The 14,997-nt window shown below is 36.5% G+C and overlaps 1 protein-coding gene across 6 annotated transcripts in view; it reads right to left on the bottom strand.

Annotated features, from left to right (window-relative positions):
- LOC126291962 (uncharacterized) overlaps positions 1–14,997 on the bottom strand; it is a 153,519-nt gene that overhangs the window by 137,505 nt on the left and 1,017 nt on the right. Inside the window, exon 2 of one of the 6 annotated variants that reach the window (XR_007551957.1) lies at positions 11,752–11,854. The exons of the other annotated variants lie outside the window; for them this stretch is intronic. The gene's annotated coding sequence lies outside the window, so the exon portion shown is untranslated. The remainder of the gene's footprint in view (positions 1–11,751; positions 11,855–14,997) is intronic. 6 annotated transcript variants of the gene reach the window in all.

Here is a 14,997-nt window from a genome sequence, read left to right as displayed (position 1 = left end):
GCGACTCTCATCGCTGAAGACGACACGTCTCCATTCGTCCCTCCATTCACGCCTGTCGCGACACCACTGGAGGCGGGCTGCACGATGTTGGGGCGTGAGCGGAAGACGGCCTAACGGTGTGCGGGACCGTAGCCCAGCTTCATGGAGACGGTTGCGAATGGTCCTCGCCGATACCCCAGGAGCAACAGTGTCCCTAATTTGCTGGGAAGTGGCGGTGCGGTCCCCTACGGCACTGCGTAGGATCCTACGGTCTTGGCGTGCATCCGTGCGTCGCTGCGGTCCGGTCCCAGGTCGACGGGCACGTGCACCTTCCGCCGACCACTGGCGACAACATCGATGTACTGTAGAGACCTCACGCCCCACGTGTTGAGCAATTCGGCGGTACGTCCACCCGGCCTCCCGCATGCCCACTATACGCCCTCGCTCAAAGTCCGTCAACTGCACATACGGTTCACGTCCACGCTGTCGCGGCATGCTACCAGTGTTAAAGACTGCGATGGAGCTCCGTATGCCACGGCAAACTGGCTGACACTGACGGCGGCGGTGCACAAATGCTGCGCAGCTAGCGCCATTCGACGGCCAACACCGCAGTTCCTGGTGTGTCCGCTGTGCCGTGCGTGTGATCATTGCTTGTACAGCCCTCTCGCAGTGTCCGGAGCAAGTATGGTGGGTCTGACACACCGGTGTCAGTGTGTTCTTTTTTCCATTTCCAAGAGTGTATCTATCTGAACTGCGAATTCTTCTGAGCGCACAATCGAAAATGACAGCCAGCACAGCGGCTGATGAGAGTGCTCCTGTCGGGCACTGGGCCACATGTCATCTTCAACATATGCACTGATAAAAATAAAGTGTATCAAATGTGTTAACACTATGCTAATAACACAGGAAAGACCAAAGATCAGCTTTTGGGCATTCGAGCATTTCTAATTGTTGACATACACCTGTTACCCAATAAACATGGCCTACTGCTAGAGTTTTTATTTTACATAGTTTCAATATTTTATTTTCTTCCAGACTAAAATAGAACACCAGTATCATAGCACCTAGAATGTTCAGTGTAATTTCTCATTAGCGTACACTGATTCTTTCCCAAGTGAACACAAAATATACCTGTCAGAATAGTTTTTACACTCACTGCATTATTACACATCACACTACTAGGTGTACAAATAGTGAACTAAGGTGTTTTGGAGATTGGAAAAGTTGATCTTACAAACTTGCAAACACATAAAGAGCCCCAAAAGAGCTCACACACAATTTGCATATGGGCCTCCAGCATATTTGCAAAATACTGACTACTTTGAGATGTGAAATAAAATATCCAAAACTTGGTCACAATGACTGTGAAAGTGAACATCTTGGGCAGTTAATATGTAATGCAAAACCTGAATTAAGTTTACCAGAGATAAATACTGAACAATTTTTTTTTCTTCTATCTAAATATACAGTATATAAAATAGAAAGAAACTTTCACATGCTGCTTGTGTCTGTGTATGTATGGATGATGGATGTGTGTGTGTGTGAGTGTGAGTGTGTGTGTGTGTGTGTGTGTGTGTGTGTGTGTGGGCGCGCGCGCGCGCGAGTATATACCTATCCTTTTTTTCCCCCTAAGGTAAGTCTTTCCGCTCCTGGGATTGGAATGACTCCTTACCCTCTCCTTAAAACCCACATCCTTTCATCTTTCCTTTTCCTTCCCTCTTTCCTGACGAAGCAGCCACCGGTTGCGAAAGCTCGAAATTCTGTGTGTGTGTTTTATTTATTGTGCCTATCTACCGGTGCTTTCCCGCTTGGTAAGCCTTGGAATCTTTGTTTTAAATATACAGTATATACGAAATAAATTGCCTGAATTACAGCTGTTTTTAGAAGAGATACAGTGTGATGTTCCGTGTCTCAATGAGCACTAGCTCACAAAAAATGAAAGCCAGTTGTATATTCCTGGTGGCTACAGAATAGCTTCTCCTTTTGTTATATCCAGTATGAAGAAAGGAGGTGTAGGTTCATTTGTCAAAGCTTGTATAAAACTTAATGTTCAAATGTGTGCGAATTCCTAAGGAACCAAACTGCTGATGTCATCGGTCCACAGACTTACACACTACTTAAACTAACGTAACACTAAGAAGAACACTCACACACATGCCCAAGAGAGGACTCGAACTTCTTGTGGGAGAGGGTATAAAACTTAAGATCAGTGTAATAGATAAGCGCTAAGAAAAAGGTCGATCATGGTTGCACTCAAATACAAAGCAAAGCAGATTGGAATATAACTGAAAAACTAGAGCAGCCACAGACAAATTATCCATTCCCTAAGTGACGGAAAATTTTCTGAGACAGATGAAGTCAAGACACGTAGTAACCACAGAAATGCAGGCAGACTGCTTGTTTCTTGGAAAGCTGGAGCTCACGTCAGTTTAGAAACGTTTGATTGAAATCTGTCTACCCTAAGGAAACAATAAACAGTCTCCAAGCTGAGCAACTCTAGAATAGAGAATATCAATGGTTTATCTAAATTTATCTTTAAAAATAGTGAATACAGTCAGCCCTTAGCGTCATTATAAATCTGATATTAAAAAAGGCGTTTTTCCAGATAGCATGACATTAACCACCATCTTGCCTCTGTATAAAAAAGGAGACAAACTCACCTAAAAATTATAGGCCTATCACAATAAGGACAATAACATCAAAAATTATTGAAGCAACTGTAATAAAAAAAACCTTTTGAATTATTATTTTTTAAAATTAAAAACCACTTCAACAAATCCCAATATGGCAATGTGGCTTTTGAAATGCAATGCCTACAATTAAGGCAGTTCAAGATGTGTTAGGTGCCTTACATAACTTCTAAATAGACAACACACCCATGTCACTCTAATAGATTTGAGCAACGCCTCCAACACTTTCAAATAACATCTTAAAAACAAAACAGAACATTATGGACTGAAAGGCATTGCCTAGAACTTTTGAGATCATATTCAGTTGAGAGAAAACAAATGGTGATCATAAACCTAAGTAAAAAAACATCTGATTTTCTGATTACATCTTGTACCGTGTAAAGCACTGATGTATACAGATAACCCCACTTTCATCACATCTCATACCAATGAAAAGGTCATAGTACAAATGAATGACTTTTGATGAAAGAGGCAACTTGGTGGTTCAAGGATAAACAATCTCATGGAAATGTCAGGAATATTGTTACATATCCATCTCAAGAATACATTATGTTGGAACACTCTGACAGATAGTCTGCAAAGTTATCTACAGTAGTGCACCTAGTGGTGTAAAATGGCAAGGCATTTGTAAGTTGTGGCAACTGTCCAGGATAAATGTCTGGACAAATACCGAAAGTAAATAAAATACCCAGGAATTTATGAATTTTAAAGAGTAATTGATAAGCAGCACCTATAAAAAAAATTTAAGCTGATATTTTGTATTGGAAAATGTGTTTTGCAACACTGCTTCGCCAGTGGTCAATTCTTGGGGTAGTATAAAAGCAGTTTTTGAAATAAAGTATGGTTTATATTAATTAGCTAGCCTGTAGTTAGTATTTTTACTTATAATACTGCAAGAACTTCAAAAGATGTTCGCAATCACTGTATCTAACTCAAGCACTTTTTTCAACTTCTAGGGTTTGAAACACTTTCTAATATGCTTTTCCATTTTGTTGGAATGTGACTGTTCATATTCCTTCAAACAACATTTATAAGACACTCCTTTCACTTTCAAACTCGAAAAGTTCCAAACAGTCCCCCCCCCCCCCCTCCCCTGCAACTGTTTCATAGATTACTGTCTGTAACACTGAAAATAACAAAGACGAGGTTATGTTGCTTCTCACTCAACCACACCAACTTCAATCAACGTCAGTCAGACTAGTGTTGCCTATTACAGTTGACTAAACAACCAACAAAATTGCATAAATTACCTGAAATTACTAGCTGCCCACTCAAAATTTCATCTGTTACCTATTTGCAATAATAGTAATAGCACTAATATTTACTCAGAATTACTGCAATCAGTTTTTCTTTTAATCAGTGTTCTCATTATACCTTCACACCAGTGCAGCCATAAGAAAGTAGATAAAGAAAGGAACAGAATAGAAAACAATAGTCTGTTTCAAAAGTCACTGAATCTGACAAACCATTTTATTTTTGATTTTTTTTTTTCACTAAAACACTTTAACATTTAAGAATACATTTATCATCAAGAAAGATATGGCAGCTGTTTGATACATTCAGTAATAATTCTATCAGTAATCATTATTCAATAATATTCAGAGATATGATACGGATTGTAAAGCAATGACCCAAAGATTAGATTAGATTCAGTTTTCCTTCCATAGACCCAAAAAATGACGTGATTCTCGTGGGTGTGAAACATCTCACAAAACATTTGAATATAATACTTACTACCCTGATCATGTGTCAATTTTCGAAATAGGTTAATACAATGCAGTAAACTGAAACAGCTAACATTTACACAATTAGCACACTCTCAGAAGGAAACACTGTTATGCACTATTAATAAATTTATCATACACTTGTGACCAAGTGTTGTCAAAACTGAAATCTTAAGAGGTATTTTTACTTAATCTGGCTTAACAGTCTCTGCTAAGATATTCATCTATGGACTAGGAGGAGTTGCCTATCAAAAAGTCTTTCAAACTCTGTTTAAACTGTGCTTTATCTGAAACCAAGCTTTTAATGGTTGCTGGCAATTTATTCAAAATGTGTGTTCCAGAATATTGGACCCCTTTGTGGACCAAGGAAAGTAATTTTAGGTCTTTATGTAGACTGTTCTTATTCCTAGTATTGATACTATGGATTGAGCTACTGGTTGGAAACAGAGATGTATTACAGGTCAAACCATATGAAAAGTTTTTTTAAAATAATTTATCTTGCACCTTTACTGGATGGAGGCCATTTTTAGTTGTAGGTGCAGGACGATTTTTCAGTCTGGAGACATTAACAAAAATTTGAATATCTCTGCACTGTGTTAAGTTACAACATTGCAACTGACATGACTGTTTTCAGAAAAGTATCCTCTACAACACTGCCTATTAAACAAAATACCCCAAATTCAAAAACAACAATTCAAAATGGAATCCAAAAATTGATATACAAATTTTCAAAAATCCGCTTTTTAGGCCCAAAAACATCAAACAAGGAGTGATTTATGAGAGTCTATTTTTTCCTATAGTTAGATATCTTACACTACTAGCCTCATACAAAGCAAAAACACTTACAAATGTTTCCTTAATTTTTTACAAATTTTTGAAATTTGAAAATTTTCATTTTTTGTGAAGTTTGGGGTTAGCTATCTCAAGTGGGACCGAACATAAAAATATGATTTTTGCACGGTTTGTACACCTATATGAATGCAATGTACTGTAAAAGTCTCAACATTGATATCTGACTGTGAACAAAGATTTGAATTTATGAAAATGAGGAAATAATTCACATTACTCTACTATTGATCTTATGGCCTATTTAAATGGTTTGTTTCATTTTAATAAAATTTAATTGTGACATATTTAGTTAACACTATCACCCAATATACATTTAGCTTATTTATTTTTAATAATGCAATATTAAACAATAGGAGCTTTTGCTTTTGTTCTATGGTAGTTTTATTGTCAATAAAGAAGTACATTATTCCTGGGTGTGACAATGTAGAAGTACATTATTCCTGGGTGTGACATTGTAGAAGTACATCACCGCTGGGTGTGGCATTGTTGTAGTCAGTCTATTCTGAAACCTCTGTTACAGTGGATGTACATCGAGAGTGTAGAATGTGTTATGTGCTTTGTTCTGTGTGTAATCTGTAATTACTTTTGAGGGATTAACAGCGATGCAATAACATGGATGAACAGTGCTATGGACAGGTAGCAAGTTAAGTGTGTCACAAAACACTTTACGGTTCAGTTGCAAAAAACCTGAAAAATGCCAATGACTTTGATGAAGTTAGACAAACTTTGTTTAAATTTTGAGTAAGTTTTTCTGTAACATCAGTGTGTGAGTATCATGAGAAGAAATATATTCTGAAGTGCAACCACATTTTTGGAAGAAAGTGCTGTGATCCACTAAAAGTTCCTAAGAAGCCCATTACTGAAGGTTGGAGGGAAATAGAACTTTAACATTTGTCTACGCCTACATCTACATGGTTACTCTGCAATTCATACTTAAGTGCCTGGCAGAGGGTTTATCGAACCATTTTCATACTACCTCTCTACCAATCCACTCTCAAATGGCGCTTGGGAAAAAGGAACACCTAAATCTTTCCGTTGAAGCTCTGATTTCTCTTATTTTATTATGATGATCATTTCTCCCTACGTAGGTGGGTGTCAACAAAATATTTACGCATTCAGAAGAGAAAGTTGGTCACTGAAATTTTGTAAATAGATCTCGCCGCAAAGAAAACTGCCTCTGTTTCAGTGACTGCCACCCCAACTCGCGTATCATATGAGTGACACTCTCACCCCTATTGCGCGATAACACGAAACGAGCTGCCCTTCCTTGCAGTTTTTCGATGTTCTCCACCAATCCTACCTGGTAAGGATCCCATACTATGCAGCAATATTCCAGCAGAGGACAGACAAGCGTAATGTACACTGTCTCTTTAGTGGGTTTGTCGCACATTACAAGGGTTTGTCGCATCTTCTAAGTGTTCTGTCAACAAAGCGCAGTCTTTGTTTCGCCTTCCCCACAATATTATCTATGTGGTCTTTCCATTTTAAGTTGCTCGTATTTGTAATTCCTAGGTATTTACTCAAATTGACAGCCCTTAGATTTGTGTGATTTATCGTATACCCAAAATTTATCAGATTTCTTTCAGTACCCATGCAGATGACCTCGCACTTTTCTTTGTTTAGTGCTAATTGTAACTTTTCGCACCATACAGAAATTCTCTCCAGATCATTTTGTAATTGGAATTGATCATCTGATGATTTTACTAGACGGTAAATTACAGCGTCATCTGCAAACAATCTAAGAGGACTGCTCTGCTTATCACTTAGATCAATTATATAAATCAGGACCAGCAGATGTCCTATGACACTACCATGCTGAATATCAGATATCACTTCTGTTCTACTCGATGATTTACCGTCTATCACTACAAACTGTGACCTCTCTGAGAGCAAATCATGAATCCAGTCACACAACTAAGACAATACTCCATATTCGCACAATTTGATTAATAGTCGCTTGTGAGGAATGGTATCAAAAGCCTTCTTGAAATCTAGGAATACGGAATCGATCTGAGATCCCCCTGTCGACAGCACTCATTATTTCATGAGAATAAAGAGTTAGCTGTGTTGCCCAAGAACGATATTTTCTGAATCCGTGTTGGTTATGTATCAATAAGTTTTCTTCAAGGTGATTCATAATGTATGAGTACAGTATATGCTCCAAAATCCTGCTGCAAATTGAGGTCAGTGATATGGGTCTGTACTTCAATGGGTTACTCCTATTTCCTTTCCTGAATAGTTGTGTGACCTGTGCTACTTTCCAGTCTTTAGGAACAGACCTTTAGTCAAGTGAGTGGTTGTATATGATTGCTAAGAAAGGCACTATTGTGTCTGCATACTCTGAGAGGAACCTGATGGGTATACCATCTGGACCGGAAGATTTGCCTTTCTTAAGTGATTTGAGTTGTTACGCAACACCTAAGATATCTACTTTTATGTCACTCAAGCCAACAGCTGTTCTGATTTTGAATTCTAGAATATTTACTTCATCTTCTTTCCTGAAGAAATTATGGAAAACTGTCCTTGTTATGCGAGAGTGAAACAGCTTCCCAGGTGAAAGATAATGTGATTCCTGGAAATTCCCTGTGTTCAAACTGATGCTCAAAAATATTTGTCGTGAATCCAGAACCAGCATCATGTAACCTTGTTAATGACATTTATATTCTTAATGAGGAAGCTGTTAGAATATTGGATTTTGCTTGTTCTAAGTTAGATGTATCTCCTGATTCGAAAATAATAAAATTAAGTAGCAGTAAAAGAAAAGTGGCTATTGAAAATAAGGTACAACAAATTTCAGACAAAATTAAAGGCTTGAAATCATGCTTTAATAATACAGATACAAACATTATTTCTAAAGAAGAAGAAAACCTACCACTAGCATTATCTGACACTGAATATTTGAGCTTAATAGAGAAATTAAAAATCAAATGTTCAGTGGCATCTAAAGAGGAAAATGTTAAAATTTTAACTTTGCTACCTGACTCACAGTCAAGAGAAAAAAATAGTTCATGAATTCAACATTTCTCATTGTTTGGTTAAACTAACTCGAAAATTAGAGAAAGAGGAAGGCATTCTTCTAGTTTTAGGAAAGTAGAAAGGAGTAGGTATAAGTGAAGAAACAATTAAAACGATCCAGCAGTTTTTTGAAAATGATGAAGACAGTAGAATGTGCCCAGTTTGCAAAGATTGCAAAAGAGTTGTTATAAATGGAGTAAAATAACAAAACAAAAACGACTAGTGCTGTCAAATTTAAATGAACTTTAAGTGGCTTTAAAAAATTCTCATCCTGAATGCAAAATTGGCAGGTCAAAATTTTGTGACCTCCACCCTAAGTGGTGTAATTTCGCTGGATCCTCAGGGACACACTCCGTATGATTTTTTGTTGTTGTGGTCTTCAGTCCTGAGACTGGTTTGATGCAGCTCTCCATGCTACTCTATCCTGTGCAAGCTTCTTCATCTCCCAGTACCTACTGCAACCTACATCCTTCTGAATCTGCTTAGTGTATTCATCTCTTGGTCTCCCTCTACGATTTTTACCCTCCACGCTGCCGACCAGTACTAAACTGGTGATCCCTTGATGCCTCTAAACATGTCCTGCCAACCGATCCCTTCTCCTAGTCAAGTTGTGCCACAAACTCCTCTTCTCCCCAATTCTATTTAATACCTCCTCATTAGTTTCATGATCTACCCATCTAATCTTCAGCATTCTTCTGCAGCACCACATTTTGAAAGCTTCTATTCTCTTCTTGTCTAAACTATTTATCATCCATGTTTCACTTCCATACATGGCTACACTTCATATAAATACTTTCAGAAACGACTTCCAGACACTTAAATCAATACTCGATGTTAACAAATTAATGAAGAAAGTTAGTACTTACTTTAGAAATGTGTCTTTTGTAAAGATAACTGACTTGGGTAAAAGATTCCATATATCTGAACAAACATGGAAAAAATGTGAGAATGATGAAATCATCAATCTAGCTGATAAGTTCGGCATAGCACAAATTAATAGGTTGGAGACAATACCACTTAGATTTAAGGAAATTTCTTTTTTAGAGGTAACGAGGAAGACCAGGGCCTATTTGGTTTGTCCAGATTCACACTGGATAACCAGCTAAAGATAAGCAAGATTTCGTAAACGTATGTACTAGGCCCTTGAATATGGTCAGGGAACATATGACAGGTCAGAACTAAAATAGCATTAAGAATTTTGTATGTAATAGTTCTTCACCTTTCCACACAGTTCAGTATGAAGTTAGTCATTGTTTTGAGAAAAACAGCAGTAATAAGGATAGCCCTTGTAATAAAACTTATTCATCAACTTTCTTATTTAAGCTAGGCTATCTCAATGTTGAAGGTATAAGTGGAAAACATGGAGTTTTAAATGATTTTACAAATGAGAATATGTATGATTTATTGTGTTTAAGTGACAACTGTAGTAACTATAATGAAATTTCTTTAGTTAGTTAATAGTTTTAGCACAGAACAATATATTCATGGGGGTGTGTCAATTTATGTTAAGAAAACTTTAACAAACAGTAGTAGTAGATCAGATTTGGGCTTCGTCTGCATTGAGTTGCACTTTAAAAATTGTCATTGTATCACTTTACAGGTCACCCAATGGTGATCCACTAAGCTTTTTAGAAAGACTTGAGAGTTTATTAAAATTTTTTTCATGGACCCCAGTGTAGAAAGTAGAGTATAGTGATTGGTGGTGACATGCTGCATTTGATATAACAAAAGATACACACAGTGTAAATGAATTTAAAAATCTCTTAAGACAATTTAATTTTAGTTTTACTAACTACAAACCTACAAGAGAGACTGCTCGTCTTGACAACATACTTACAAATGTTAGTAGAGATTTAATATGTTCCGATGTAGCTGTTTTTGCTTTCTCACATCATGATTCAGTTTGGGTAGAAATAAGATGACTTAATATGAAGTCTATAGAGCTCGAAGAGCCTGCAGTGGCCATAACAAGACGAATAACATAGGACAAAATTTTAAATTTTTAGGTTTCACTCGAGAATTATGATTGGGAAGATCTGTTTAGCAATAATAGTCATTGTTCTGCTAATATAATCTTTCATAGATTTTTTCAGGCTTTCTTAACTATTTCTGAGACAAGCTTTCCTCGGTGCAAATGTAAAGTCAATCCCAATCAATCTCCCACTTACACCTTCAATCAACTACACAAAACAGATGAGGCTAAGTTAAGATACTTATGAGCAAGGAAGGATTATAAACATGCAGTCAATGAGGCTAAGAAACAACATAGTTTAGTATTGAGTCATCCAAAAATAAATATAAGAGAGCATGTAGTGTAATAAACTCAGTGGCCAAAAGCAAACAAAAAGTGGTTGTAGCCCTATCACCAACTGAGTTTAATAACTATTGTGTGCAAACTGCCAATGAAATTTGTGTAACTATTGTTAGGCCTCAGGAAAATGCATCTGATTTTTTAAAAATGTAATAACATTAAGTTGTTCATTGAAAGACATTTTTTTTCTCAGGTGACACCAGATAGGCCTATTGTTTTAAGTATTGTAAATAATTTTAGGCCTTCTGATGGTGTAGACATGAATGATCTTTCTAGTAATATGTTAAAAAACATAGCCAGTTGTATAGTACTTCATCTCACTTATTGTATAAGTAATGTTTAAATTATCAAGAGTTGTGCCCATTTATAAGAAGGGAGAGAAAAATTACCATTCTAGTTATCGCCCAGTGCCTCTGACACCAGGTTTTTCCAAGGTTTTAGAATCCATTATTTACTACCAGTTACGTGATTATTTGGAACATAACAACATTCTTTCTGCTGCACAATTTGGATTTAGAAAGGGACAAATCTACTGCCCATGCTACTGACTCTTTGATAAAAAAAAAAAAGGTGCTTAGGACTTATGAGGGGAAGAACTTTGCTTAGGATACTTTTTCTGACCTTATCAAAGCCATTGACTGTGTAGAGCACAGTTAACTTCTCAACAAATTAGTTCATTATGGCATCATCAACAATAATGTAGATAACATATCTGAATCATTTCTTAATAACCATAAACAAATTGTGTGTAATGGGAACGAGAGATTGCAGGCAGCTGACGTTAAGTGCGGTGTGCTGCAAGGTTCAGTTTTGGGACCTTTCTTATTTATTCTAATGATAAATGATCTGCCTTATTATATAAATACTCACTCCATCCTCTATGCTGATGATACTACTTTTTTCAATATTGATTCAGACTTTGATGCCCTTCAAACTATGGCCAAAGACACTATCGCAAGCAGCAATCTGATTCTGAGCTAATGAATTTCTGCTCAATTAGAGTAAAACTCAGCAAACAGTATTTATTTTAAGAGATTTGCCAGTAGAAGACGGTCTAGGTAGTGTTAAGTTTTTAGGTATTGTCACTGATAATTAATTGTCGTGGGAGCCGCACATTATGTATGTTAGTTCAAGGCTGTCTAGAGTGGTGTACTTGTTAAGAAATTTAAAAAAAATCATGTACCTTTGGTTTATGTAAGAACAGCCTTTTTGCTTTTCTTCACAGTATCACATCCTAAGGTCTTTTATTTTGGGGTAATAGTGCGCACATTCAGGATATTTTGGTACTACAAAAGAAAGTTATTAGGATTATTACAAACTCAGAAAAATCATGCCCACTGCAGGCCACTGTTTACTGACTTAAAAATATTAACTGTAATAAATTTATACATTTACACTGTTCTCTTATACATAAAAAATAGCTTACCAGAATACCAGCTTAGACAGGATCTACACTCCCACTGCACTAGAAATAATAGCCATATTGACACACCTTACTGTAAATTATCAAAAGCATTGAAGAGCTATGAAGTTATTGGTATGAAAATGTTCAACAAACTGCCTGTAGAATGGGTAGAAGCTACACTTGACTGTACATTTGGTTATTGATTAATCTTTTTTACTCAATTAATGAATTTCATGAATGTGATAATTTGATGACATAGAAGTAACTGTTGTAGAGAGTACCATAATTTCTCTAGTGCTGTTAATGTAAGAAGCTGTATTCGTGTTTTTGTGATCCTGACATTGTCTATAGCTGTAATAAGTTGAATACAATTTAATTTTTTATTTATTTATTTGTATGTCTTTTGCAAAGGATAATATTTCCGATCAAGAATGAAGAAGTGGTTCTGCATTTGAAAACAACACTTCAAACCATATTGAAAACTGTACAGCAATAAAAGGAACAAGGCAATTCCACAAATTCCTTGGCATTGCAGAAGGGTAGACCGAAGCATCTGATCCCACCTGTCGGCTTTGACCCGTGACGTAAGGCTGTTGTGGTGTGTGATGTCACGACGGCGCAGAGTTTAGTTTGTGAGACTGCCGTGTTTGTAGGTGTCGTTTTGATGCGCCTGGTGGTGCTCTCTGGTGGTGTGTTAGGTAATGTTTTTGGTTTAGTTTGCAAGTGTGGCATCGTGTGTGAATTTTGGTAAATTGCAATTTTTTATGTGTTTGGTAGGTATGGATATGACTGACAGGGTCAGCAGTTTTCGGTTGTCGGCTATGATGGGGGACAGTGCGATGTCTCTAATAAAATGTATTCAACTATTCGGATTTTTGGGCGAAGTCGTGAAGTGTTCAGTATGTCATGAAGAAATGAGGCTTACTTAAATTTGTTAATATTTAGTTTGTCCCCACCCAAAAACCCCCTATTTCCCATGCTTGTCCAGTGTGTGTGTGTGTGTGTGTGTGTGTGTGTGTGTGTGTGTGTGTGTGTGTGTGTGTGTGTGTGTGTGTGTGTGTGTGTGTGTGTGTGTGTGTGTGTGTTGTTTTTCGATGTATTTTCGTCCTCATAATGTGTATGTAACGACTTTATATGTGCCATATTGGAATCGTGGTTTATGGTCGTTTCTGCCATATTTGTGACGTCATGGGTCAAAGCAGACGGGCGGGATCGGACACTTAGTTTGATGCTATGTAATATCAGAAAACGAAATTTATGAGGATCATTGTGTCAGTAAAATTACATCTCTGTCTTTAATGTCGAATGACATAGTGGCATGTGTGTATGGACAGTGGTGGCTTGAAGAGGTTGAAAGAATAAGTTAGGAAAAGAATTATGTTTTTGTGCATTTATACCACCCTGCTGGCCCAAGAACACCATTCAAGAAATATACTAGTGACAAAGTTTGGATACCAATGAGAAATGTTTTAAGGAAACTTTCAGGTTCTTGAACTGACCACAGCAACCACAGAAGCTGTCTGAAGACATAAAGTGGTCTTAACATTCACCAACCGGATTAGGAATTCCTATCTCGAAGGATGTTAATTGAAAACATTTATTTTAAGTATGTCAAAATAATATAAATGTTAATTTCAGTGATGTTTCCAAATATTTGTATATAATTCAGTAGGCTACCTTACTTCAATAATAACTGATTGTATCCCGCCAATATCACACATGAATAGGCAACAGCCATAGGATCAGTTGTAGAGTAATGTAAATTATCTCCTCATTTTCAAAAATTCATATCTTTGTTCATATTCAGATACCAATGTTGAAATTTTTGCAGTACATTGCCATGATATAGGTGTACAAACAGTGCAAAAATCATATCTTTATGTTCAGTCCCACCTGAGACAACTAACCCCAAACTTAACAAAAAAAAAAATATATAATTTTCAAATTTCAAAAATTCATAAAAAATTAAGGATACATTTGTAAGTGTTCTTGCTCTATATGAGGCTAGTAGTGTATGATGTCTAACTATAGGAAAAAATAGACTCATAAATCACTCCTTGTTTGTTATTTTTGGGCCTAAAAAGTGGATTTTTGAAAATCTGTCTACCAAACATTGGATTTCATTTTGACTGGTTATTTTTTAATTTGAAGTATTTTGTTTAATAGACAATGTTGTAGAGGACACTTTTCTAAAAACAGTCAGGTCAATTGCAATGTTGTAACTTAACCCAGTACAGAGATAATTATATTTTTGCTAACTTCTCTCAACTGGAACATCGTCATGCGCTTACAAACCAAAATGGTGCAAGATAATTTTTTTTAAACTGTTTTGAACTTCTCAATTATAGGGTAATCACATATAAAAAAAATTAAAAAATTAGAAATGTTCAAGCAACCAACATTATTTTTATTGGACCACCTTATTTGGATTGACCCTTACTTGCAACAAATTTTATTACCGGTAAGGAATAAATATACTGAGAAGCCGTGGTTAGAATACTAAGTTCCTCGAACAGTTTTCTACAAGATGTTCTTGAATTTACACCACAAATGATTCTTATCGCACACTTTTGCACCCTAAAGCTTTTGCTCGGTTTGACAAGTTGCCTCAGAATATGATCCCAAATGATAGAATAGAATGAATAGAATTAGCCGGTTCACAGCACTAACTGTACCTGATAAGAAACTTTAAGAAGCTGTGTGAGTGAAAACACAATTTATCTATGGGCTAGTACAACGGGACAATATTTATAGTTCCCAATTTGTAAGTACTCCCGAGTTCTTGTTCATGCCAAAGAGAATGCACATGCATATGAAGCAAAGACCTGAAGCGTGATAAATGTTCCATGGACTAACCTATCCAAGACTAAAAATAATCATATCCAAGACTAAAAATAATTTTGCACACAACGGATTGGTGTTTCTGGACCAGATACCACAAAGTGTTAGAGAACTACGACCCAAATTTAAAAGGGTTATGGAATCATGGCTAAAATGAAAGTCCTCCTACAATGTTGAGAAATT

This window comes from Schistocerca gregaria, chromosome 9 (assembly GCF_023897955.1).
Source record: "Schistocerca gregaria isolate iqSchGreg1 chromosome 9, iqSchGreg1.2, whole genome shotgun sequence".
Classification (NCBI taxonomy): Eukaryota; Metazoa; Arthropoda; class Insecta; order Orthoptera; family Acrididae; genus Schistocerca; species Schistocerca gregaria.
The sequence above is the reverse complement of the archived record's forward strand: the minus strand, read 5'-3'. Positions and strand labels throughout refer to the sequence as shown.